The 26,099-nt window shown below is 46.3% G+C and overlaps 1 long non-coding RNA gene across 1 annotated transcript; it reads right to left on the reverse strand.

Moving 5' to 3' along the window:
• Positions 1–4,537: 4,537 nt before the first annotated feature.
• Positions 4,538–6,964, reverse strand: LOC111767768 (uncharacterized). The gene is made up of 4 exons (XR_011425042.1): positions 6,826–6,964; positions 6,549–6,730; positions 5,753–6,231; positions 4,538–5,574 (listed from the first exon to the last, which is right to left on the reverse strand). It is a non-coding gene; the product is annotated as an uncharacterized lncRNA (long non-coding RNA).
• Positions 6,965–26,099: the final 19,135 nt, after the last annotated feature.

Genomic DNA, 26,099 nt, shown 5'->3' on the forward strand with positions numbered 1-26,099 from the left:
TGTTCTCTCTCTCAGGGACTGGACCCTCAATTTGCATAATACTTGAGAATCATCCTAGCACCCGATTTCTGCCTTTCTCTCACCTCTTCATACTCAATTAAACTCTACCTCTGTTAAATTTACTTCCAAAATACCTCTGGAACCAGACATCTTTTCTCTCTCCTTTGTTTCTTGTGTTCTGGTTCTTGCCACCATCATCTTTCTAGTGATTGACTGCTATAGCCTCTTAATTGGCCTCCTAGCCTTCATTCTTTTTCTTTTTTTTCATCTTATAACCGAAATTTTGTAGCCTTTGACCAACATCTACCCACTTCCCTGCCTCCCCAGCCCCTGGGAAACCACCATTCTACTCTCTGTTTTGACAAGTTCAACTTTTTTGGATACTTTCAACCACACGTCAAGCACTGATTTGTATACTCAGAATCTCTCAGTGGAAACCAAAAACCTTGATAACATCCATCTTCTAAGGTGCCATCTAATGTGACATATGTCCCAGTAAGGAGTGGTGAGAAGTATTGTGTAAATTCCCTGTTACTTCTATTTAAAAAAAAAAAAAAATCAACATTATAGTTTCTGATTGTCAGTGCTGATGAAACTGGCTGTAACGTTCATTCATTCTCATTGTTCTATTTCGTACCACGGTATTCATATTACATAGTTTGTCTATGCTATTATTAGCGGACATTTGTAAAGTTTTCTGACATTATAAACAATACTGTGAGAACCTTCTGGTAGAAAAAGAGGTGTGCCTGCTTGGCCATAAGGTATGCGCATCTTTAACGTTGCTAGCTGTGTGAGGTAGAGCTAATTTACAGGTGGATTGGAAATGCTCCGTCCTTAGCTCTGAGCTGCCTGGATGTCCATGTTCGGCACAAAGGTTCAGACTCCCCTGTGGACCCGAAGGTTCGGTTTGTTTGCTGATGGTTTTCACCCAGCCTTCATTCTTGACTCAACCAAATTATTCTCCACCAAGCTGACAGAAATATATTTTGTAAAGGGAAAACTAACTCAGACGTTTTCCCGCTTAAAGTGCTTCACTGATTTCCAATAGTTTCAAGAATAATGTTGAACTATGGCAACTTTCAAGGCCCTATACTATCAGTTCCCTGTTTACAATTCTGACTTTATTTTTGCCGCCCCTAATACCCTGGCATCCCCACATGCCATTTCTACTGATATTTCATTTCTCAGACTGTGCCCCAGGTCCTGGTCTGGAAAGCCCTTCTCAAATAACTACAGTTCATTCTTCAGGTCTCAGGTAGAGGTTGCTTCTTCAGAAAGTTTTTCCTTATACCCAGGCCTGGGCTAGACCCTCTCCCTGGTGGGGCCCTGGGTGGCTCCTCTCATAGCTCTGTCCCCTTCATTGTGACTTATTTCGAGCTTGGGCTTTGGAGTCTGAGTTCCAGCTCCGCCACCTACTAGCCGTTGTTTAATTGCAATGAGCCTCCGTTTCCTTATTTTAAAAATGGGCCTGATAACAGAATCTATCTCACTGATTTGCATGTTTCTTTATTGAAATAGGGATTAAATGGCATGTAATCATTATTTGTATAATTAATTGTTTAAAATCTGTATTTCTTCTTTGAATTTAAGCTGCAGAAAGGCAGGGACGATGTCCACCACTGAATGCCCAGTATTTGCTATAGTCCAGGCAACAGCTCAATTAAATGACACTGAATAAATACCAAAAGTCATTTGATATTTTGATTATTTCAAAAAATTTTAACATTATCTAGTGAGTATTTCTCATGCCATTAAGTATTTCTCTATTAATTGTTTTTTATTGGTTGCTTTATAGTCTGTTGCCTGAGTGTCCCAGAAATGATTTAACTATTCATTTATTGTTGAATGTTTAGGGTATTTCAATTCTTCATTATTTTAAATGATATTGTGACAAAAATTCTTGTGGATAATTTTATGTCTATATCTTAGATTATTTCCTTAAGGTCCTTTTCTAGAAGAGGAATCTTTTGTTACTTCTTCTTTTGAAGAACTCTCTATTCTATTTCCTTTGCATTGCCTGCAAAACGTTCACACTTACTGTTTTGTGACTTTTTCTTTCTCTCTGATGACACTGAGATAAATAACACCCAAAGCCCAGGGCTCAGCCTTACACAGTCCTCCTGCTCTCCACGCTGGGAACAGATGTTCTTGCTCCTACACTGGGAGTTACTCACATTTAAACCTCTTTCTTATTCAGTGCATCAGGCTACAGAGGGGAAAGAAAAGCAGATTATTATTTTGTATTCTCCTTTCTCTTCTTCCCCTGATCGTCCTCCTTCTCCTCCTTCTTCTTCTGTCCTCCTCTTCTTCTTTTTCTTCTCACACTCACCTTTTTAAGGAAGGCAAGATAAAACTCTTTGAAAAAAATAATAAAAATATATTTGTTATATATTGTGGATAATTAAGTGAGAAGATTAATGAAAAGCAGGGAAGGCAAGAAAGAGGAGAGAGTGAGAGAAAGAAGAAAAGCTAGAAAAAGAAAGAGAAAAAGAGAAGAAACCAGAACAACATTGTAGGATAGAAAGAACAATTAGAGAAGAAAACAGAAAAAAAATAATTCTAGTGTAGCAAAATACACATTTGGGGCCATTCTTATACTGCCCTTTGCTTTAACTTTTGTCTGACAAGCTTTCAGAGGTTTGAAGAAGCTATTCTGATTCCATAAGATTAGTTTTCGTGTTTATTTTTGCTTTTCTCCAGGGTAAATTTACCCAGTTATTGCCACTGGTCTTTGGGGGACATGGTGTGGTGGTCAGAGTTAGACAGGATGCTCCAGAGTGTTCCTGGTGTGGACTGATGGGCAGAGAGCAACAGGATATCACTTCCTATGCTCGGCATATGGACCTTCTCTTTACTCTCTGCCCGCCTCTCTCAAACATTGATATAGCAGTGATTCTAAAACTCCTTGATCTTAGATCTCTTTACTCTCTTAAAAAAAAAAATGACTGAGGACTACAAATAATTTTGTTTATATAGAGTATATCTATAAATATTTACCATATAAGAAATTAAAACACGTTTTTAAAATATTGATTTATTAATTTACTTAAAAGTAACAAAAGTAAATCCATTACATGTTAACATAATTAACATATCTTTATGAAATTTTTTTTGTTTTGGTGAGGAAGATTGGTCCTGACCTAACATCTGTTGCCAATCTTCCTCTTTTTGCTTGAGGAAGATTGTCCCTCAGCTAACATCTGTGCCAGTCTTCCTCTATTTCGTATGTGGGACACCACCACAGCATGGCTTGATGAGCAGTGTGTAGGTCACTGCCTGGGATCTGAACCTGCAAATCCCAGACTGTCGAAACGGAGCATCTAAACTCAACCACTACGTTGCCGGGCAGGTCTCTCTTTATGAAAAATTTTTAAAAACAAAACATAATATTGAGAAAGATGGCATTGTTTTATATCTTTGCATATCTTTTTAACATCTGACTTAGAAGACAACTTGATCCTCATATCCGATTTTGGATTTAATCACAATGTTGCAATGTGCAGTTTTGTTGAAGTGTATAAACAAAGCTTGGTCTTGCTGAGAAGCATAGTTGGAAAATGGAGGAATATTTTAATGGTCTTTTCAGACATTGTGGGTATTCTTCTTTGATACTACTTTAAACTTGACAAGTGGTAGTTGCAATGTGGACTCTGGGACCATAACAATGAACTTTTCATATTTTATTACATACACTCCATTGGTCTAACTTTATTTATTTATTTTTTTTTAAAGATTTTATTTTTTCCTTTTTCTCCCCAAAGCCCCCCAGTACATAGTTGTATATTTCTCGTTGTGGGTTCTTCCAGTTGTGGTATGCGGGATGCTGCCTCAGCGTGGTCTGACGAGCAGTGCCATGTCCGCGCCCAGGATTCGAACCAACGAAACACTGGGCCGCCTGCATCAGAGCGCGCGAACTTAACCACTCGGCCACGGGGCCAGCCCCCCATTGGTCTAACTTTAAATGGCTCTTTTACCCAGGCATGATTTTGTAATGTCATGCATTGGACATTAGTTCACTGAGTTATGCTGATCTTCTAAATGTGGACACATTTCATCCCATAATATCAAAAAAATCACATTCGCTAATATTACCATCAATTTCATTAGAAAAACCTTTAAGTTTTGGGAAGCTGACAAGCTCATGGTAGCAGATATAAATTTTCCAAAATTCACTTGAAAGCTTGAATTTTATTATTGGCAACAAACGTGGGTAGTGATTTTCCTTGAAGTGACAGGCTCACCTCATTCATTTTGTTTGTTTGTTTGTTTGTTCGTTTGTTTTTTGTGAGGGAGATTGGCCCTGAGCTAACAGCTGTGCCAATCTTCCTTTACTTTGTATGTGGGATGCCTCCACAGGACGGCTGGTGAGTGGAGTAGGTCTGCACCCTGGATCCGAACCCACGAACCTTGGGCCACCAAAGCAGAGCACACAGAATGTTAACCACTTGGCCACAGGGCCAGCCCTTGTCCAGCAGTTCTTTAAGCCTGTCTTGATTTGGTCACACAGAATATTAACAAGAAGTATACTCAAGGGTCAAGATTTAATAAAATTAGCAGTATTTATTGCTTAATAAAACACGGTATTAAGTGAAGCACACTCTTTTTCTTTCTTTCTGGCAGTGTCTAGTGGTAAAGAATGCAGTGATGAATTGTACAGATGGGTGCCACTACCTTGATTCATGCAAAGACACCAACAGTTTCACCTGCTATGGCTTTTACACCATCAGTGTAAATGTCAACACAGTGAAAAGGGCAAAGGAGTATTATCTAGGAAATAGTTTTGGTTTTGTGGGTCCCTTGAACAGATCTCTAGGACTCCCAAAGGTCTGGGGACCCCACCTTGAGAACTGACTGTTTTCAGGATACCTATTAGTTTCCTTAGTTATGTTCAGTTTTACACTGATCCTGTCAGTGATGGCTGTGCTGTCACCAACAGGTTGGGGGTCTTCAAAGAGATAACGCTAATTACAACAGGAACTAACATATCTTAGGTGCTGCCTCAGATGTTTTTCGTATGTTATCTCACAGCAATCCTTGATGTAAGTTCTGTTTTATCCCCACCTTCAGATGAGGAAACAGGATCAGAGAGGTGAGTTAATTTGCCGAAGACCACACAGTTGGTAAATAGGAGAGCCAGCATGAAACTCCCGGCGGTCTGACTCCAGAGCCGGTGCTCTGAACTGCTTTGTTATTGCTGGAGAGGCAAACAGGATGGGCAAAGTGAAGAAAGCACGTTAGACAGGGCAGGAGGTCAGAGCTGAGAGTCTCAGACCCAAGGGTCTAAGTAGCAATTCTAAGGTTTCCTCCAAATCTATCTTCCCATCTGATTCTTACAAAAGCCCTGAGTTGGCTGGTGAGAGTTCTTATTTCCATTTCATCGGTAAGGAAGTCAATGCTGCTTAGCAGAGATGGATCCCCTGGGAGGCCCAGAGTCATATACTGGGAGAGCTCCACCTTCTCACCCAACGCCAAGGACTCAGGGCCCTTGTTGGCAGCTTTTCCTCCATGGGGTGTCCTACTGTCACATGTCGTGGAGGGGAGTTGGCAAAACAGGCAGTGTTACCATTACTTCTGGAGAGAGAGAGACGAGAAGTGCAGGCCCATTAGCCCTGGTGCCGTAGAGGAAGTAACCCGAGGTCCAGACGCTGGTCTGGCCAGTGATGAGAGCCTCCCCACCCTGCTGTCTGTGACTGAGACTTCCCCATTCTGGGGGTGCAATTCCACATGAAGGCGGAAACAGTTTATTTACCAACAGAAAAGGAGGCGCGGAGGGGTGGGAGGAAAGGAAGACTGTGTGCTGAAGCCTTTGAGGCCGCTGACAAGGAGGTTTGAAGGAACAGAGAAAAAGGTGCCCAGCTGAAGCCCAGATCTCTCTCTCAGCGGAAGGAGAAACTGAGTCCTGCAGAGAGGAAGGAATTTGCCAAAAGTCATACATACAGCCCGTAAAGTAAAACTGCCACCCTGAACCCTAGACCCGCCCCTTCCATGAAAATCTTGCGAACGGGGACCGAGAACCAGGATGGAATTTCTTTGGTTTCTAGGACCCCTCCCTGGGGTTTGTGACCGTGTTCCTTCTGCACACCACTCTGGGTGTTTAAATTCCAAGCAGGTTTTATGTTCAGTTCGCTTCAAGATTCCTTCCCTTCCAGTGAGTCGATTTTGCCTTTGTTCTTTTGTTTATAAGCCCTGGACAATCAACAGTTCCTGAAAGTGACAGACCTCCTGGACCTGGAAGAGGGGAAATTTCAAGACAGTTCCTGAACGCCCAGGCCTTCAAAGCCCCATGCAAGGCAGCAAACAGCTCCAGAATAATGGGGGAGATCCCTCCCGAGGCAGGGTCTGTCCGGATGGAACGCCTGTTTGGAACTCAGCATCCTCGCCTGGTCTCTCTGCCCCAGGGCGGGGCCCCATGGCCCTCCACCTGGGGCTCCACATAGGGAAACCTTCCTTTTCAGAAATAAAAGGAAGATCGCCTGTTCCCCCAGCGCCTTTTCCCATCAGTAGGCTGAGTTCTGAATTTTAACAATTAAAAATTAATTTTTTACCTTCGGGTTTTGTTCACCAGGACCAAAGACAGCATTATGTCGTAGGACGTCTTCCTCCTCCTTCTTTTTTTTTCTGGCCACAAATATTTATGGACAATCTGCTACGTTCGAGGCCCTGTTTCAAGAGGGCCTGGAGGAGCTGACCATCGTCTGGGGGAGTCAGTCTATAATGTGATGTCAGGCTGTGTGTGAAGGCCATGGAGAGGGGCGGAAATGACAGTTCAGACCAGGTCACTAGAGACAGGCTTAGGGTCAGGACAGGGTTAGGAAGACAGACCTGAGGTGGTGATATCTGAGTAGAGACCTGAACGAAGTGAGAGAATGTGCCCTGAAGCCATCTGAGGGAAGACACCTCCGCTTGTCAGAATGGTCACCTCTAAAATGTCTTCTGCCCACAGATTGCACAGGACCAGCTTAATCCTGTTTCCAGGAGATGTCCTCCACATTCTGGAAGACTTAGGTCTCAATTAGGTCTTAGGTCTCAATTAACTTCTTAGGTCTCAATGAAACCTTCTTATCCCAGCAAATCTGGTGTTATTTTAGCCTCACATTACCTTTTGTGGTACATTTCCCTTTAAACACTGCCTCCCCTCATGGCCATCCTAGAGTTTGGGGTTAGTGGACTAAGTCTTCGTTTCTTCTGCTGCTGCGATTCTTGATTGTCGGAAGATTCCGGAGCTTTAGTCGGGAAGTGCCCTCTGAGGTCAGATGGCCCAACCCCCTCATTTTAGAAATGGAGACGTTAAGGCCCAGGCGCAGGAAGGGCCTTGCTGATGGCTGGTCACAGGGTTAGTTACAAAAATGGCTGAGTGGGGACCCACACCCAGATGTCCTATTGACACAGCACTCTTTCTCCCTCCACCCCCACCACACCACGCACCACCTCTAATCCACATCTATTTTCTGTACTTGGAGAATCGCAATAATAGCTCACGTTTCTCCAGAACTTGAGTTTCCTCTTGCAATGCTGTTCTGTTCTTCTCTGACGACGTTTTCTGAGGCGTGAAACTCTCTGTAGGTTTCTTTTCTTTTAAATTAAATATTATCTTTTGCTCTGTGACAGGCTCTGCGATAAGGCTTTCCACCCAGGATTTCATTTAACCCTCACAACCCCTTTGCGAGGCATTATTATAATCATGCTTATTGAAAGACTGGGAAGCTCAAGTTCAGAGAGGTTGAATAACTTGCCCAAGGTCAGACAGCCAGAGAATGGTGGAGCTGGAGTAAGAACCCAAGCAGTGTGACTCCAGAGCATGACTCCGTGGTTGAAAACAATGGCCATGGAGAGCTGCATTTGGGTCAGAGCCTCATTCATCCCGGGTCCTGCCAAATGTGGTGAGCATGCATTCTATGGAGAGTGAGGAACACATGTTTTGTTGGGGAGATGGAGGCGGGCAGCATGGGGACACAGCAGCCAACACCTGCTATGTTTTAGGAACTGATTACACCTGAAATTGCAAAATGCCATCCATGATCTGAATCTTCAGATTGTAGAAGTATTGTTTTTTAAAGATTTTGAACTATGTACCAATCTTCATGATCAGAAGATTTCACATACATACAAAATTTGATTTGTAACTTTTCTTGAAAATCTGGAAGATGTAGTACATGGAGCCTTCATTCTGTTTGGCAACAATCGACTGTTGCTGAATAGTGGACGCCACCTTTAGCTGGGGCTGGAGCGCCCCCGTTTACCTCAGGGCCTAACTCGCCCTCTAGTCGCTCCAAATTTGAGGCTGCGGCAGTCGTTCAAGAAAAGTGGGGGCGAGCACATTTCTTGCTGGGTATGAAGCATATTCTTTCCTGTTTAATAGGTCAACTTTGTGACGGTCTTAAAAACAACACAATCAAGATGGTTCCCTTTACTCATGCCTGATGTGCACCTGACCCCGAAGGTGTTTGAGATGGAACCCTGGACACTGACTCCCAGATCCCTCTGTGGGGCTGTAACTGGAAACTGAGGGTTCACCATAAAACAGAGAATATTCGAATCTGATTGTGGAGTGCGACATCCTCCCTGGACAGCTGGAGAGATGGTAGCCCAGAAAGAGGAAGAACCTTCTGGAGGTCAACTGGGAAGTGGGGCTTGGCCAGGGTGCCAGCTCAGTCCCTATTGCAATGTGCTATCCATTCTTCCCCATTCTTTCATCTAGCTGGCACTGTGTCCTCCAAGTTTTCCTCGTACTTGGTCATACCATTTTTTTCCTCGGGTGTTTACTATATTTCAAGTACAGTGCTAACCAAAGTGTTTTACAAGTTTTCTGATTTAATTGTCATCCTTGTTTGACAAGTGCGGAAACTAAGGGTTACAGAGTCACTTTGCTTATTAGTGGAAGAGAAGGATCTGAATCCAGGTCTGGGTGCAGTCAGAGCCTTCCTTGCTGTGCCTTCTCAGACTGACTAACCCAGCTACCCTGCCAAGGAGGGACCATGCCATTCCATTTTGTAGATGGAGAAAGCAAGAGGCTAAGTGGCTTGTCTAGGATCACACAGCTGGTATTGATACAGCCAGGACTGACATCTGGGTCTGGCTCCAGGGCTGGGCTTACAAACAGTGACCTCATTTGCTGCTCTTCTGCACCTCGTGGGACCACCTGAGACCTTCCAGCAGTTTATTTGCATTGCTTGGTCTGTAATCACCCTATAGAACTTAGTATCATATATAAATTTGGGTGTGCAGAGGAGACTGGGTCCATTCTGTGGCACAGTGAGTGTACTTGTGTGGTTTCATGATCGTACAACATTCTGTGCCAAAGACAGTGAGTGGCAGCCACCGTCTAGACCCTCAGGCGAAGGGATTCCACGAATGGGGACTCTGAGCCCACAGATCAGAAAGTATTTCTCCAGTGCTGCACAGTGAGCACTAACCCTGCAAAGACTAGAGCCCAAACTCTCCAAAGCCCAAACTAGAACAGACTGAGACCCAGATTTTTTTCTGCACCACCCTTTCTCTTTCCAACACACATTGCTAGTTCCCTCCCATTCTACTCTCATCAGTAAAATGCTGTGAAATGCTGCAATGCCCTTCTATTGTCTTTATTTCACTTTCTGAAACATGACGGCAGTAACCTTGCGTCTTTGTCTCACTTTGTGAAAGATGAGGCAGTGAACCCCGACCACCCAGAATCCCAGCATCCCAGAAAGGGAGCCCTTTATCAGTAGTCTTAACACCATGCTCCAAAGAACCCTGAAGTTTCCTTTAGGCACTTCTGAGATTTTGAAAATAATCACACCTTTGCCGCCAAAGAACAAGAATTCAAACTAAGGAACATGTTAACCACTCATTTAAAAATATATTTTATACATTGGGGTTTAGTGCAAGATGGCATCTTAATGAAAGAGTTCTGCCGCTAAAAAAAGATAGCAAATCTCTTTTTCTAAAATGTCATGGGTCACTGAACTACAGGATGCATCTACTCAGAGGGAGAAAGTCATCATGGATCAAAGTCAAATATCCCAGCAAAGTGGAGGAACCCAAATCTTCACCTTTGGCTAACCTAGTACCCTCCTGAAAGGTGATCCTGCCCTGCCAGCATCCACACCCCATTCTGCTGGGACAACAGCAGTGTTTCCTCTGTCCCTGCTGGGCATGCATCGACCTGCCCTGTCTTTGCCGAGCAGGCCCTGGAGCCCTGGAGTGCTCAGCTATCCCTTGGCAAGAGGGTCTGAGCTTGCTGGTGGCTCTTAATACTTAGGGTGGCCTGTAGGATTCTCTATATCTCCACTCTGGGTTGGAGAACCCAGAAACCTGGCAGCAGAGTCTGACCCTGGGGACCTGGGGACAAAGGTTGCAGGGGAGGGAGGTGCTGTGAAGATTTCTGGAAATGGAGCTACGGCTGATATTTCCTTCTCTGTGAGGACAAGAGATTAGAAAGGTCTGTTCGCACTGGAATAAACTCGAGGAAAGCAAACAGATGAAACAGATATACACACAGGCCTGTTCTCCTCTGTCTCCTCTTCCGAGTGCCTCCCCAGCTCAGGCAGCCTGGCGCGCGCGCGCACACACACACACACACACACACACACACACGCGCGCGCGCGCAGGTTCAGACTTAGTGTGGTTCAGCTGTAGTTCCTAGTAAAGTGGTTTAACTAGTCGGGTCGGCTATTCTGCTTCTCTGCCTCTCCACCTCTCCTGCTTGTCCTTTTCCACTGCAGGTAAATAACCACGGGCTTCTCCCCGCTGCAGCCCCATGGCCAGGCCTGGTCTCCCTGGCAGCTCGCCCAGCCCTGGCCCCCTCCCAGCCCTCATCTCCTTGACACCATCAAGGGTGGACTCCATCTCAGCAGACACTTGAGATCTCAGATGTGCCGAGCTGGAGGGGATCAGGTCATCCTCTGCAAGGCTGTCTTTTTACATGTGGGAGAGGTTGGGGCCCAGTGGCTCAGGAGGGGGAAGTGGCAGCTCTATCTTCCAGGATCTCTGCATCAAGCTGGAAGCCTGTCTTCAATCACATTTCACAATGGCAGCCCTTGGGCTGCCCCGGCCCAGAGACATGCTTTGTTTGGTCCATGCGCTGTGGGATGCCACAATATTATTTTATAATTTAAATTTAGAGTCAACATTTTAAATGGGAAACTTCAGCTCTCAAAAGTCTAGATTTCTGGCTTCTCTTGAAAAATTACAAGTCTGGCAACCTAAATTCCCATTCTCATGTGGCAGTAATCTGCTGCAGGTGAGTAGCCACTGCTCCTTTTAGATGAAGAATTGGCTTAATTCCTTTCTCTTTCCGGTTGAGCTCCTATAGCCATTTGTATTTGCAACCTCTGCTTTAAATAAAAGTAATAAAATAATATTGATAATTGTTATATATATTGAGCATTCTACCGCTAGTAGAAACCACGCTGAGGATTTCACATGTGTATGTTATTTAATTCTCACTAAAGCCCTATGAGGTAGATTTATTATCGTTCCCATTTTACAGATGGAAAAGTAGAGGCTCCGATGAGTTAAGAGATTTGCCCAAGGTCACACACAGAAGAGGAAGCAGAGCTAGGATTAGAAATCAGATTTTCCCAACTCTATCAACTATGCTGATTCCGAGGCCTGGGCCGGTTCCATCCATGGCGGTGGCTTTTACGGAGGTAACTCAGAATGTCTCCAGCCCCTATCCACACTCGGAATCTCAACCTCTGTTTCCAACAGCCAGTGGGATTTTGCCACTTGTATGTCCGCAAGCATTCACCAAATGGGGAATCTGAGTAACAGACAAAAGCAGGCTTGGCGTTATTCTCCTTTCCAGATCCCCAGCCCCTCCTGCTCCTTCTCCTGACTTCTCTGCTCATGCTGCAACGGCATTTTCTCTCTCTCTCAGTCAGTCATGTAGGCACTTAAACTTCATCTCTGACTCTCCCCTTCCCTGCCCATTGTTTTAAATCAACATCCAACAATACACCGAATCCTGTTCATACTTTCTCCATGATTCTGGTTTCAGACCTTTGTTTTCCGTCTCCCTCCACTTCAAATCCACTCTGCAAAGCATTGCCATATTAATCTTCTTAAAGCATAGGTCAGATCATATTACTTCTCTCCTTGAAGACCATCACTGGCTCTCCACTGCTGATGGAGGCAGGCTCCCCGTCTTTGGCATGGCCTCTGAGACGCTCTACAATATTGGGGAAACTTCTCCAGGCATCGCTTCCTCCAATTCCTCTTTACATTTCCAGATTCTCAATTTCTCAAATGTTCCCAATGCCTCCTCTGTCTAAATACTTGTCCCTTTTGTTTGGAATGCTCTGCTGCTCAGCCTTGCTTGTGGAATTTCACTCCATCTTTCAAGGTCTAGTTCAAAAACCACCTCCATTAAGGCTTTCCTGAACAAAATCTTGCCCTCTGCTCTCCAGCCAGGAAGGCAAACTCTCACCATTTAACAACTATTTATGGGACATCTACTATGTGCCAGGCACTGTGGATACTCATTCATGCATTCTTCCCACTGTAGGTAAATACTCCCGGAGTGCTTACTATGCAGCAGGCACTGTCCTGATATAAGAGCTACTTGCTGCCATGACATAATATCAGCGCAAAGAAGAAAATATAAAGCAGCTGAGTCTGATTCACAGGGGATGATAATGACCATGTGAGGAATGAACGGGGCCCACCAGGGTCCATGGCATCGAGGGACTCCTGCTCCAGTGATGTATAGGCCTAGCTGGACCTGCCCAGGAGCAAAAGTTCAGCACCAGCCTCTGGCAATTCTGTGGCTCCTCCTGCATCCTGACTCCTTTGATGCTGAGTGACACTGCGGCTGCTGGGCCTTCTTGTTTGGTTCTCTTCAAGGAAATGCAGTCATGGGAAGGATCTGTTTCCAGGGTCTGTGGATACAGGAGGTCCCCATGGCTGGACCCAGGAGACTCTGTCCTGGTGCCAAGTGTTCCACAGTCACAGGAGGAAATGCAGAGCCCAAACGCTGGCCAGCATGGAGCAGTGCAGCCAATCAGAACAAAGCCTGCTGAGAAGGGCGAGGGGGTTGACCATTCCTTCTACAAGGCCCCTCTGACATCTGTTAGCAGGATCGCAAGCTTTAGCAGAGAGTAGCTCAGGTGGGCTGATGTTGCTGTGGAAATCATAGGCACACTGGCTGCCTCCTTCGTGCTCCATTCATTCAAGTCCCTCCCCAGAGAATGTCCACTCCACTTTCCTCTCTGATGATGATGATGACGATGCCGATGAGGACCACAGGGAACAGGTCCTAAGGCTCTGCGCTAAGTGCACTATGTGGTTTTTCTTAATGAATGCTCACACACTGTCCTTATCCCTATTTTGTAGGTGAGGACAGTTGGGCTTAGAGGGGTTAAGAATTTCCATGAGGGCACACCAGGCACATGGAAGCATCAGAATTCGAACCCAATCAGATGCCAGATGCCAGAGCCCCTGTGTTTCACCACATCAGACCAAAGCCTCCTGTGCTGTTAAAATTATACTCGGCCCTAAGGCATCATTCAAATATCACCTCTACTGTAAGGCTTCCCTTGATTACCTTTCCATCCCTGTGCATGGCACACACGACTGCCCTGAGTAGCGGTCGTCACTCAGTCCTTCACCGTTTATTGCATGTCCACTAGCTGCTCTTTGATGAATAACTCTGCCCCTCCTCTCCAGAAGCTCCCTGTCCAGTTACCACAGGGCAGGATCAAGGCTACTATGTGATACGTCTGGTTTGTTCACATTTATGTCTGCTTGCAGCTGTCCCACCATCACTTCCAGGGCCTGAGAAAGTCATAGGTCTTTTCCTGTGGCCAGACGGTCAAAGCCACTTAACAATCTGGGTCAGACATATGGAAATTCAGCAAGCTGCAAAACAAGCAGGTGGGGAAATAGCAGGGAGTTCCACCAGGAGCAGCAGTGCTGGAAGGAGAGCGTTTATAATTCTTGCCCCAGCCCCTGCAACAGTCCTGCAGAGCTGAACTTCCGAGGCTTCTGAAGAGCAACGAATGATTTACTTAAGCTGTGCTCAGTGTGATTCTGGTCCTGGGGGCTTTTGCCAAGTGTTTAAGCAAAGCCCTGCTCCTTCCTCCAGGTGCTGTCATTCCAGCACCTCCAAGACTAACCTGCCCAGGACCTAGATGGAGCCAGGATCAGGCTGGGCCCTATCGACGTCCAGGCTCAGGTCCAAGAGAAGTCCTCTCCACTCCCGCCTCACCAAGCAACTCAACGGTATTTCCTTAGTGCATCTGAAGACATTGAAAGAAAAGGATGGGAGGAAATTTGCTGAAAAGTGCCGCAGGCAGGCGATTTAGAATCTCCGGTCCTTTTGCCCAGTCCCTTCTCAAGAAAGATCTCACAAGTTCTTAGGGATCCAATTAGAGGCAATGGTTCTTGGCTTTTTAATAAAACAAATGGACTTTCGAGAATCACAGGAAATTTGTAAAATCTCTCCCCACAAAAAGCCTCCTCTCCCACATGCAACTTGGTATCCAGTTTTGGGATATTCAAGGGCTTCCTGAAGTTCATCCACAACTCCAAGTGTTGATGTCCCAAAGCGTTGCATGCAAACAAGATGATTTTTGGTACGCGGACAAACGTTGTTTTAAATTTTAATTCCTGGCTATTTATTTTAATATGTACTACAATCATAATTAACACATCCAATCTGTGATCTCATAAGTGTTTTGGGATGAGGCTAAATTGAAAAATTATGACTAGAATTGAAGTAAGTTTTAAGGGGAGCATTAAGTAAAAGATTAACATTTCAGGGGACCTGTGTGTGGAGAAAGCCTGGGAAGAATTGCACATCGATGACCCGTGTTTGGATGCACCACTGGAGTTTGTGGAATTTCTAATCTGATTTAACAACCTCGTTGCACAAATGTGGAAACTGAGGCCCAGAGAGTTAAGTGACAGACCTGAGTTCCTGATAGTCAGAAGCAAATGGGAGAAAGTCCCCAGGGTAGCAAATTCCCAGGCCAGTGTTGTTTCTAGAGCACCATTAGTTTTCTTGCTTTCTACCTGTGCAGTTTTAACCTCAGAGGGCAAAAAAAAGGAGGCCACCTGGGTTTCTGCTGGGAGCAGAGAGAACCGGTAGTAACCTCAAATAGCCAGTTAGATCACTGTCATCTTACAAGGGCTTTTACAAGTATTTTCCTTAGACTCTTCTCACCGCTTATACTTATAAATGAAACATGTTTCAGGATGCTTGTCATTCCTCCCACATTGCTCCAGGTTTGCCTGCACAGTCTCAGGAAATGATTTGCTCTTCCCTGCCGAGGGTTATGCTATTTAACTCGAGTCATAAGAGAGAATCAACTTTGCATGTTGTGGGGCTTCTTTCAATTGGGGTTGACATTGTGCTCGCTGCTCTGATTGCCAGATTGAAAACTAATGATGTCCAATGTAAAGACTTTCTTTAAATCCTCTGCCTGGGTCAGCCCCCTGGGGAGCGTTGTTCTGGGTTCTGAATGCATCCCTTTAAGAGACACAGGCACCTTGGGGAGTGTGTCCAGAAAGAGGGTAAGGGACCGGACCGACAGGAGGAGACTGCAGCCCGATGCAGGGGAGGGACGGCTGAAGGACCTGGCTTTCATTGGCTTGCAGACAGAAGACTCCAGGGGCCATTCCAAGGTCACCATCTGCCGGTCTTTGAAGAGCTGCTGTGGGACAGGGCAGAGCAGGGCAGGTAGGCACACTGTGCTGCAGCTCTGCTTCGCTCCAAGCGGCAGAGTGGGCGGGTGGAACAGAGTGGATGGTTGGAACAGAGTGGGCGGGTGGAACAGAGTGGATGGTTGGAACAGAGTGGGTGGTTGGATGTCTGCGGAAAGTGAGGAGAATCAGGCAGCGGTTCCAGGTAATTGTTGCCATGCAGGAATGCAGGCTATAAATCTGAGTTTTTATATGGAATCTGATTTTTAGAAGGTGGCGAGACATTTCCAAAATGTTTGAAAACACTGTGTGGCCAAACAAAACATATCTGTGAGTCAGATCTGACCTGTAGATGACCATTTTGTAACTTCTGCCTTGTGGTCATGAGTTATTTTGGTGTTCCTGCTTGCTGATCCTGTAATTGGGCTCCCCTTTTTCGGGGTGGCTGTTCCTGTGGTATGGTCCTATGCTCGGCGTTCAGGGTGCACATGGACTTAGAACGGCATTTTCACTGCTCTTTAGACAAAGTAGGAAGCTCCAAGAGTTGGGGGTCTCCTTCTGGGGTAAAGGGAGGGTCAGGCAATGCCAGGGGACCTGGAGAAGGTGGCATTGTACCTGGAAATACCATTGATACAGAGGCAGGATATCCGAGTTCTCACATTCCCTCTGCAATCTCCTAGTTGTGTGTCCTGGAACAAGTAATTTCTCTGGGTCTGTTTCTTCCTCTATAAATGAGAGGATCTGGGCTGGCCCGGCGGCGCAGCGGTTAAGTTCGCACATTCCGCTTCTCAGTGGCCCAGGATTTGCTGGTTCAGATCCCAGGTGCGGACATGGCACCACTTGGCAAAAGCCATGCTGTGGTAGGTGTCCCACATATAAAGTAGAGGAAGATGGACGTGGATGTTAGCTCAGTGCTGGTCTTCCTCAGCAAAAAGGGGAGGATTGGCAGTAGTTAGATCAGGGCTAATCTTCCTCAAAAAAAAAAAAAAATCCAAAAAAAAAAAATGAGAGGATCGGATAGTCTTCTGTGATTTTATGGCAGTCACTCCTCCCCACCCTCAACCGCACCCTATAGGACTTCCAGGTTCCCAAATCCCGTGTCCCTTTCTGCAGTGGATTTCCTCCAACCCTAAGAAACCCCTCTTCAGAGCCATCCTGGGTCAAGTTGCCCCCTTCCTGCCACCTTAGGGATCTCCCTCCTTTAATGTCTTCCCATTTCCTCTACCTACTAACTCCTATTCGTCCACTCCCCAGGCAAGCTTCTCCTGACCCCCCCCCGCCATGTCCATTCTCCAGTCATACATGTCTTTCCATCAGGGGACTCGCTATCGTGGGCACTACTCATTTATTTGTGTGATTATCAGATTACTGTGTCACTGGTTTAGATACCCTGATGGTCTCTTCCAACCCTGTTATTCACTGATTCTGGGGTAACCAACCAATGAGGGGCAGAGCACAGAGAAGCTGTTCTCAAGCTTTATTTCTGTCCCACACACCCAAGAGATTACAACACACACCCAGCGTGAATGGGGCGTGTGGGTACTGGATCCAGAAACACTCACATAGAGGTGAAGAGCACAAAGCTAGTCTTGACATTTCCCCTGCCACATGTTAGCTGTGTGACTTTTCAGACAAGTGACACCGAGCCTCAGTTTTCTCGTCTGTAACATGGAAACAATAGCTGCCCCAAAGGATTCTTCTGAGGAACACCGATCTAAATTACTTAGCTACTGTTGGGCACGCAGCAAGCATGCAATCCGTGGAAATCCTAAGAATAGTTTCAAATTGCAGATCAGAGCCTCCTTAGGTACAAATCCTAGCTGGAGTTTTGGATATCTGCTCTCTCACCAATGAGCAGCCCCGCTCCACCAAATGACCAAGGGAGACATGAGGCTAAATCAGTGGTTCTCAACTGAGGGACGTTTTTCCTCCAGGGGACATTCTGCAACGTCTGGAAACATTTCCGGGGGTCACAATGTGGGGTGGGGAGCTCCTCTGGCATCTAGTGGGCAGAGGCCAGGGAGGCTGCTAAACATCCTACAGGGCACGGGGCAGCCCCACAACAGAGAGTTAGCTGGTAGAAAACGTCAACACTGGGCTACAGAGTAACCAAGGCACAAAGATATAGGGGAAGAAAATAATTTTGTGAGGTTTTACATATATATATATAATATATATGCATACATATAGATACACATCGTATATGCATATGTACAGTGTATGTGGATGCACCGTGTGCTGTACACTGCATGAGTATGTGTTTATATCTAGTATGTCCCATAATCCATGTATATACAGTCAACTGACAGCCCCACAGACACAAAGCCAGGGCACAGACTCCCAGCCACGAGCCAAATTGACTCACCCACCGGAGGCTGACTTACTGGAATGGGAAAGTAAACATTTGATCTACGCACAACTTGTCAGGAAAGTAAAGCTTCAGGGAAGCGGGGGTGTCCCTAGTGTCCTATACAGCACGATCACGAAGCACGACATACGTTTGTGCCCACACCCTCTTCCTGCCTAAGCTTTCCAATACCGAGCAATTCCCGTTCCTTGGAAACTCTTTAGGAAAGTGAGAGGCCCAGAGGTTACAGGCAGCAGAGGAAGTGGCATGGGGCTAGCCGTGGGGCTGTGACCCCAACCCTCCAGGCCAACTGGGTTGCCTCACTTTTCCCTCGATGGTTTAATTCAGTGAATTGAGCGTGTGGGGTGAAATGACCTTGTTCGTGTTCTTTCTGTTCGGCAGTGCTGACGCTTAGCGAAGCAAGATTGGAATTCCCCTGTGGGGTGCCTCTTCTCCCAGCCCTGTGTGAGGCAGGAAATCATAGAGATTAGGAACACCAGCTTGGGAATTAGAAAATCAGACAAGCCTGGAGTGGAAATCCAAGCTCCCTCTCTTACTTCTACATAAGCCTTGGAAAGTGACTTAGGAAAAGTAACACTACTTACCTCAGTAGGCTGATACAGGATTAAGTAAGATATTATTTGAATAGTCTCTGACACAGAGTAAGCACTTGATAAATAGAAGCTGCTATTATTATTATTATCATTAGTATTCCTGGGTATGGGGTGATGGTCGTGGTGGGGTGTGATTAAGAAATAGTCTCTACACTGGAAAAATTCACAATCCACCAAGAGAACCAGAGTGATACAGAGAAGGACGAAGTGCTAAACCAGAAGCGTGGCCACTGAGAGGCAAAGTGGGGTTTGCCTTCAGGAAGGAGAAATTCACCCCCACTGGAGAGATCAGAGAAGGCTTTGCTGGGTGGAAGAGGCAGGGCGAGGGGTGGGAGGGTTCTAGGATATGGTGGGAAATTCCCTCACCCGAAATGTTTTCTGGATTCTAACCACCCTCTTCTTTACTGTCCTAAGCAACAACTAAAATGGGACAAGCAAACTCTCTCTCTGGTCCACATTCAGCCCAGCTGTCTGTGGAACGGATGGGTTCCACAAACACTTTATGATCTGCCTAACCCCTCTGCCAAAAGGAACGGGAAAGAAAGGAAAAAAATACATTCTGTGTCCAAAAAGAGTACTTGGTGGCAGGACACAAGTGCACAAAAGGAAAAAAAAACAGAAAAAAGCAGGAAAATTCATGATGCCTCTGAATTTTGGATTCAGGAATTCAGATGGGAGTTTAAAGAGTGAATGTCTTCCACTTAACCCTTCAGTTGCTGTGTGCCCAGTCACAACCAGGGCGCGCAGGGAGCAAAGTGACTTCCATAGGAAGAGAGGAGCAGAGAGGAGAAAGGATGAGGGAGCAAGGCAATGAGGCAGGCCCTCCACAGCGGGACAGAGCCACTGACTTGATGTCACAGCCCAGTCTCCCCCTTTTGATGAAAGAGCCAGATAGGGGGAAGGGCAAGAAGTCCCGGACTGGGCGTGAGCAGATGCGGGCTGCAGCCCTCACTTACCTGCTGTGGTTTCCCCTCCTGCAGAGGTCGCAATGGGATGTGACAGGAAGCCACAGGTGAAGGGACTATTGTCAAATGTCCATAAGTGCTCCATATGACACAAAGATACTATTATTGTTACTTTCAGAGATCAGGAAACTGAGGCATAGAGAGGCAGGTCTTTGTCTTGGTCCAGCACAGTAAATTAGTGAGCTGAGAGGAAGTTTCCAACTCCTCAGGCTGGATGGGCAGGTTGCAGTCAGGCCCAGGCCACCTGAGCAGCCGAGGCCTTCTGCCCCGGCCACCGGAGTCACGGCTTGGGCTGATAAACACAGCCAATGGCACATCCCGTACGCAATTCGGTGGCCCAGCCCGCTCCGCCGTCCAAGCACGCAGGTTTGTTGTGGGAAGCCCTGGGGAGGAAGAGCTTGGGAGAACATGTGGGAAATCGAGCCCGCCAAGAGAAATGAAAAACACATTAGCTGGTGCAAAGGGAAGAGGACGCAGAGACACAATCCATCACTTCCATTTCCGTCATCTGTGGCAGAAAGGTAAAAGTGACCTTGTGTAGGGCCAGCCCGAGTCCAAAGCCCAGGCTGCTGAAGCAAAATGCTTTTGGACTTCTTCTCTGTCAAAACTTTTGCACGGACAGTGACCGTGACAAAAACACTGCAGTGCAGACGTGCAGAATCTCCACAGCTTGGCTTCCAGGTTGGTCCATGAAAACCAACTTGGGTGCACTTTGGGGATGGGGGTGGGGATGGGGAGGCTGTAGTCTAGTGACAAATTTCTAAACCTTTTGAGTCAAGAGGCAAGGATGCAGGGTGGCTTCTGTGCCAACTGGCTGTGATTTGCTGAGCAAAGCAATTGCACTACTTGAGTCTGATTCCCCAGCAAGGCATCTGGATAGATGGCTGGAGTTGTGAGGTCTTTTCTAGGTCTAAAAACGTGAGGGATGTGGGAGAGGGAGGGGAGAGCGCAAACATTTATTGAGTATCACTAGTTACCAAGTACTAGTTTACATAGTTTATGCATATGATATCCTTTAGCCTTGAAGGTTTCCCTTTGAGGACTGTGTTATTGTTTCTAGTTTAGATACAAGGAATCTGAGGCCTGGAGAGCTTTCAGACTCGTCCAGGTCACAGAGCCAATAGTCACAAAGGTGGGATTCAAAATCATGTCTATTGCTCTTCAGAGACCATGATAAAATAGTGGTAGCTGATATTCTTGCCCCCTGAAAATGATGCTATCATGCAACATGCATTCCTTCTTTCCCTCATGAGTTTGTCCCAGGTCCTAGCTCTGGATATTTTAGGGGAAAGATCTCTGACTTTGGAGATGGGGCAGAAGAGATGTGTGTGGAGCCAGCTTACACTGTCTCAAAAGAGTCAGTTGTGCACACGTCTTCATCAGCTCCACGTTCCGTGATGTCTTGTTGGGAGCTTGAACTTGGCCGGGGTGGGAGTATTTCCACTGTGGAAATAGGCACACTGCAAATCAGGGGCTCCTTACTAGCACATCGCTGGATGTCGTCTCATCTCCATCACCAGCTGAGAGAATAAGCATTTAGAAACCTGTAAGGTAATTTGGTGTTGCTGTGACATCCGCATGGAAAGTGGCCTTGTCTCATTGAGCTGGGCTAGACTGACTGGGTGTTGGTGAGAACAGAACCACATGAGGTGACGAAAGAGTGGACGGAGACCCAGGCTCCTTGCAGTAGGCTAGACTCTGCTGTGTTTTCACCAGGTTTCCCTGTGAGTGTGATACCCACCACAGTTTGAGAACTGCTGGTCTAAACAGAAACTGGGAATGGGAATCCCTCTCTTGAGCTTCCTCATGAGGATAAATAACATCGGCATGAACAAACAAAATCAGATCTTGAAAAGGAAGGTGCAGTGTAAGCACCACGCTGAGGCCCCATCTCCTTGCCTATAACATGCAGATAATTCCACCCTTGCCCCATGGTTACTGAGAAGGTGATTCTGTCATAATGATTTCATAAGTGGGCAAACTGTATAACATGTGGCATTGTGATGACAAAAATAGGAGGCTGAGTTCTCCTTTGGCTCTATTTTCCTTGGTGTGCTGGGGAATACCCTCATTTCCCCTTCTGCTCCCATCCTATTTTTGAACCTGGCATCTTTGGACCTAGGGATTAAATGACCAATGGGGCCAAAAACCCATATGACTGCCCTGCCTGACACTTCCCGGCACCTCTGCTCCTTGCAGCAGCTGATCTGCCTCCTCCCAGTGCCAACCGCTGGCCTCCAGCCAGGGCTGAAGAAACCCAGCAGCCCCCTTACCCTTCCCCACAGTCGCTTCTCCAAATCTGGCCTTTAGCTTTTTGTGCAGTAGCTGCCCCACCTCAGAAGGCTATTTGGCTTTAATTTTAAAAATATCGCTTTCTCCCCTGTGTTTTGGAGTAGGACCAACCTGGCCCCAGCCAGTGAGCTCTCCGTACAGGTACAGATGAAGTCCCTGAAGTCCCCAAGCCGGTGGGTAGGGCCAAGTTTCTAGGGTTCACTTGCCGTGATCTTGCCAGACTCTCTGGGTCTCTGCTTCCTCATCTGGTGTCTCCCAGCGGGGAGCTGTTGGCATTTTGTGTGGCATGATTCTTTACTGTCCTGGATATTGCAGGAAGTTTAGCAATCCTAGCCCTCAGCCACGAAACGCCAGTAGTGTCCGCTTTGTCACTGTGACAACTCCAAACACGCCCACACATTTCCAAATGGCCCTGTGGGGCTGGCTGTACTCCAGGACTGTGTTCTGAAGAGCCTTGGTCTCCTCATCTGGTAAATGGACCCAAGAGGTTCGTCAGAACCGGAGAGGCCTCTCTCGGGAGCAGTCTTAAGAACTGCCCCGGGCTGGAAGGAGAGGCCGAGAGTGTGTCTCTGCCCTGCTCTGACCGATTTTCCACTTGGATTTATTTACAGTTGGCCCTCCGAATCTGCTGGTTTTGTATCATGGATTCAACCAACTGTGGGTAGAAACTTCACAGATAGGTAGGAATTGAATTGAACCCGCGGATTTGAAACCCGCAGATACACAGGGCTGACTGTATTCATTGTACTACACCGTTTTATACGAGGGACTTGAGCATCCGTGGATTTTGGTACGCGCAGGGGGTCCTGGAACCAATCCGTCTGCAGATACTCAGGGATAACTGGAATCTAAAGCACTTCTACAAAATAACCTGTTTGGAGAAAACCTCCTGTGGCTAAAAAAATGTGTGAAAACCACTAGACGGGACCAGAGGTTGCTAAAGGACAGCCCAAGGGTCTAAAGTGCTCTGCATAACATGTTTTGTTTGGCATGGGACTTTAAGATATTTGGAGCTAACATTAAAAATATATATATATCTGGGTTTTAGACTTCCTGAAAAAAATGAAAACAAGAGAACGGGAAGATCTGGCAACACGGAACCTAGATTTCCACAAGGCAACAGTGGGCTACAGCTGAGCGCAGGCTGCCCACTGAGGTGGGGACTGCCCGGTCCCTCATTTCCTTGACCTGCCTGGCCCCGGAGTTATATCAGTGGACAGTGTTTGGATTGATCAGTGGTTCTCTAGAAATTCCAGTTCTGGCGCCCCAAGCCAGACTAGTTTGACAGCTGTCTCTGGGGGTGGGGCCTAGATAGGAGTACTTTAAAATCTCCCCAGGTGACTTTACCTTGCAGGAGTCAAGAGAACCAGAAGACTCTAGAGGCGTCCTAGTGTGGAAACCCACCCCAAGAAGCCCAGATTCATGGGGACGGGGGTCCTGCTCTCTACACTCCTGCCCCTTAGGATCTCCAGCCTTTTTCTCTTCCTCTGGAAACCCTTGATTTCTCCCAGACTCATCCCCAACAATCCTCTTGCTCGGTTAGCAACCATCCACCTGGCCTCCCACTGGGTTCAATGCTTTCTGGTTGGATCCAATCAATGCTCTGTTCTCACGAAGGGCCTATAGGGCTCCGACCCCTCTCCTGGGGGTCCTAGCCCCATACTCATCAGCCTCTGCTACAGAAGCAAGTCCACACTCCTTCCTAAGACTCCATCTGGAGTGAACACCTTCTACGACACTCCTCTCTGGGCCTTCATTCACATAAATACCCAAAAAGCAACCTGTAAAACTGAGTTCTCAAACCTGGCACTGTTGACATTTGGGGCCAGATAAGTTTTCGTTATGGGGGCTGTCTGTGCATTGAGGGATGTTTAGCAGCATGCCCGGCCTCTACCTATTAGGTGCCAGAAGGACCACAACCCCTCCTCCTCCCCACGTCATGACAACCAAGAGTCTCCAGACATTGCCAGGGTCCCTTAGGAGCAAAAATCACACCTGTTGAATACCACTGCTGTAAAGTAATTCAAGGTCTCACTTTCTCTTAAGGCATAGATGGTATTTGCTAACATTCTGATTCTTATACCACCCATATACCTGTACACCCCCCAACCTGTGTCCCCTGCGACTCCCCCCAGTTCCCTTTACAGTAAATAGGTCTCTCTAATCCCACCCACCTCCAGTGTTCACGGCCAGATCAATAACAGCACATCCATTCACCCAGTTGCTCAAAAGCCTAGAAGTCTTTTTTGATTCCTCTGATTCTCAGTTTCTCTATCCAAGCGATACAGAAAGTCTTACGGGCTCTATGTTTAGACATATCCCAAATCCCTCCACTTCTTTCCATCTCCAGTGTTGCTAATTTTATCATTTTTTTGTCTGAACTATTGCAAGAGCCTCATTCTGTCTTCTACAACCCATTCTTCTTCCTGTAGTCAGAGGGATCTTTAAGAAATGTAGACCAATCAAGTTGCCTACCTGCTTAAGAGCCTTCAATGGCTTCCTAGTCTTAGAATAAAACTCAAAATCCTTATTAGGGCCTATGAGGTCAATCTGTGCCAAGCTAACTCTTTTAGCCACTCCTCATACTACGTTTCCCTTATTACATCGCAGCCAGACTGGCTGCCTTTCCACTCTTTAAATATACCAAATGCTTTCCTGCCTCAGGGCCTTTTCACATGCTATTCCCCTTCTGCCTATCACTTCTTTACACCCTGGTTTCCACAGGTGGTTTCTTCTCAAGCATCAAATCTCATCTTTTTTTCTTTTTCTTAAAGATTGGAACCTGAGGTAACAACTGTTGTCAATCTTTTTTTTTTTTTCTGCTTTTTCTCTCCAAATCCCCCCAGTTCATAGTTGTATATTTTCGTTGTGGGTCCTTCTAGTTGTAGCGTGTGGGATGCTGTCTCAGCATGGCCTGATGAGCGGTGCCATGTCTGTGCCCAGGATCCAAACCAGTGAAACCCCGGGCCCCTGAACTGGAGCACGTGAACTTAACCACTCAGCCACGGGGCTGGCCTCTTCAGATCTCATCTTAAGTGCCACTTCTGCAAACAGTCACCGCCCATCCCAAGTTATTCTATATCTATTGAATAAAGTGAGTGAATCCACTGCGTTTTTTATTACCTTTCAAGCAATTATTACAAACTGTAATTATCTTGCTAATTTTTAGTTTCCTTTCATCATGCATCTTGCCCCACTAGCACACATGAGGGCAGATTAACTTCTCTGTCTTATTCATCACTGTACCCCAGGACCTGGTACAGAACTTGGCACATGGCACAGGCACAATAAATTTCTGTTGAAAGAATTGGTGAATGACCACCCACAAACTTCAGGTCCCAGACTCCTCAATGTGCTCATAGTAGATGAAGGTTGATGCTATTCCAGCTCTGACATTTTAAGATGTCTGCACAGACTCTGCACCAGTAAAATGTCAATTCACAGTGGGCCACTGGGGATTCCATGAGTGACTCAGGGGATTATTACTATCCTGATGCCTCTGTGACCATAATAGGCTTTCTTTGGTGGAAGGATACCGATTTCTTAAATGTCAGCGCTAGAAGGGAACTTACAGACAATCAAAGCACAGTCTCTTCATTTGACAAGCGAGAGATACACCCTTTAACTTTACCGTCCACCGACCAATTTCACCTGCCACTGAGATACATTGAAAGTTACAGGAGACAGGACCACTCTTGCCGAGAGGGTCAAACCACCTTGTGCCGTTGATAAAAAGTACTGCCATTCTCATGGGCGAGGTTTGAGTGGCCTGGTGCTTAGTTAAAAGTTCTGGCCATGGCCTAGACTTTCTGCCAGGAGGAAGGTAGGGATTGGATCACACCTTATGATTTTCACCGTAAGCTCCGAGGTTGGCAGAAAAGCTGGTCTCAAAGAGTTTGTGATGATACTTTCTTATACCTGATATTAAAGGGGAATTGAGTTGTTTAGAAAAGTTTACGCCCTCTCAACTTAAAATAGATATGGCTTAGTGCTAAGCTTTCATTGTCCCTCAGAGAGTACAGAGGAAGAAGTCTGTGAAATTGAGTTGTTAAAGATTATGAGAAAGAAGAGATAAAGACAAAAAGGAAAGAAAGGAGGTGCAAGGATGAATGAAAAAGGAGGAAGGAAAAGTTGAAGGTAGAGATTGCTACATGAGACCAATTTGAAGCTCCAAGGTGAGAGGAAGAGAGGACTGGAGAAAAAAAGGAGTGAGGCTCCTCCGGGGTCACATGTCTCTCGCTGCCAAGATTTTGG

Source organism: Equus caballus, chromosome 14, assembly GCF_041296265.1.
Source record: "Equus caballus isolate H_3958 breed thoroughbred chromosome 14, TB-T2T, whole genome shotgun sequence".
NCBI classification, from domain to species: Eukaryota; Metazoa; Chordata; class Mammalia; order Perissodactyla; family Equidae; genus Equus; species Equus caballus.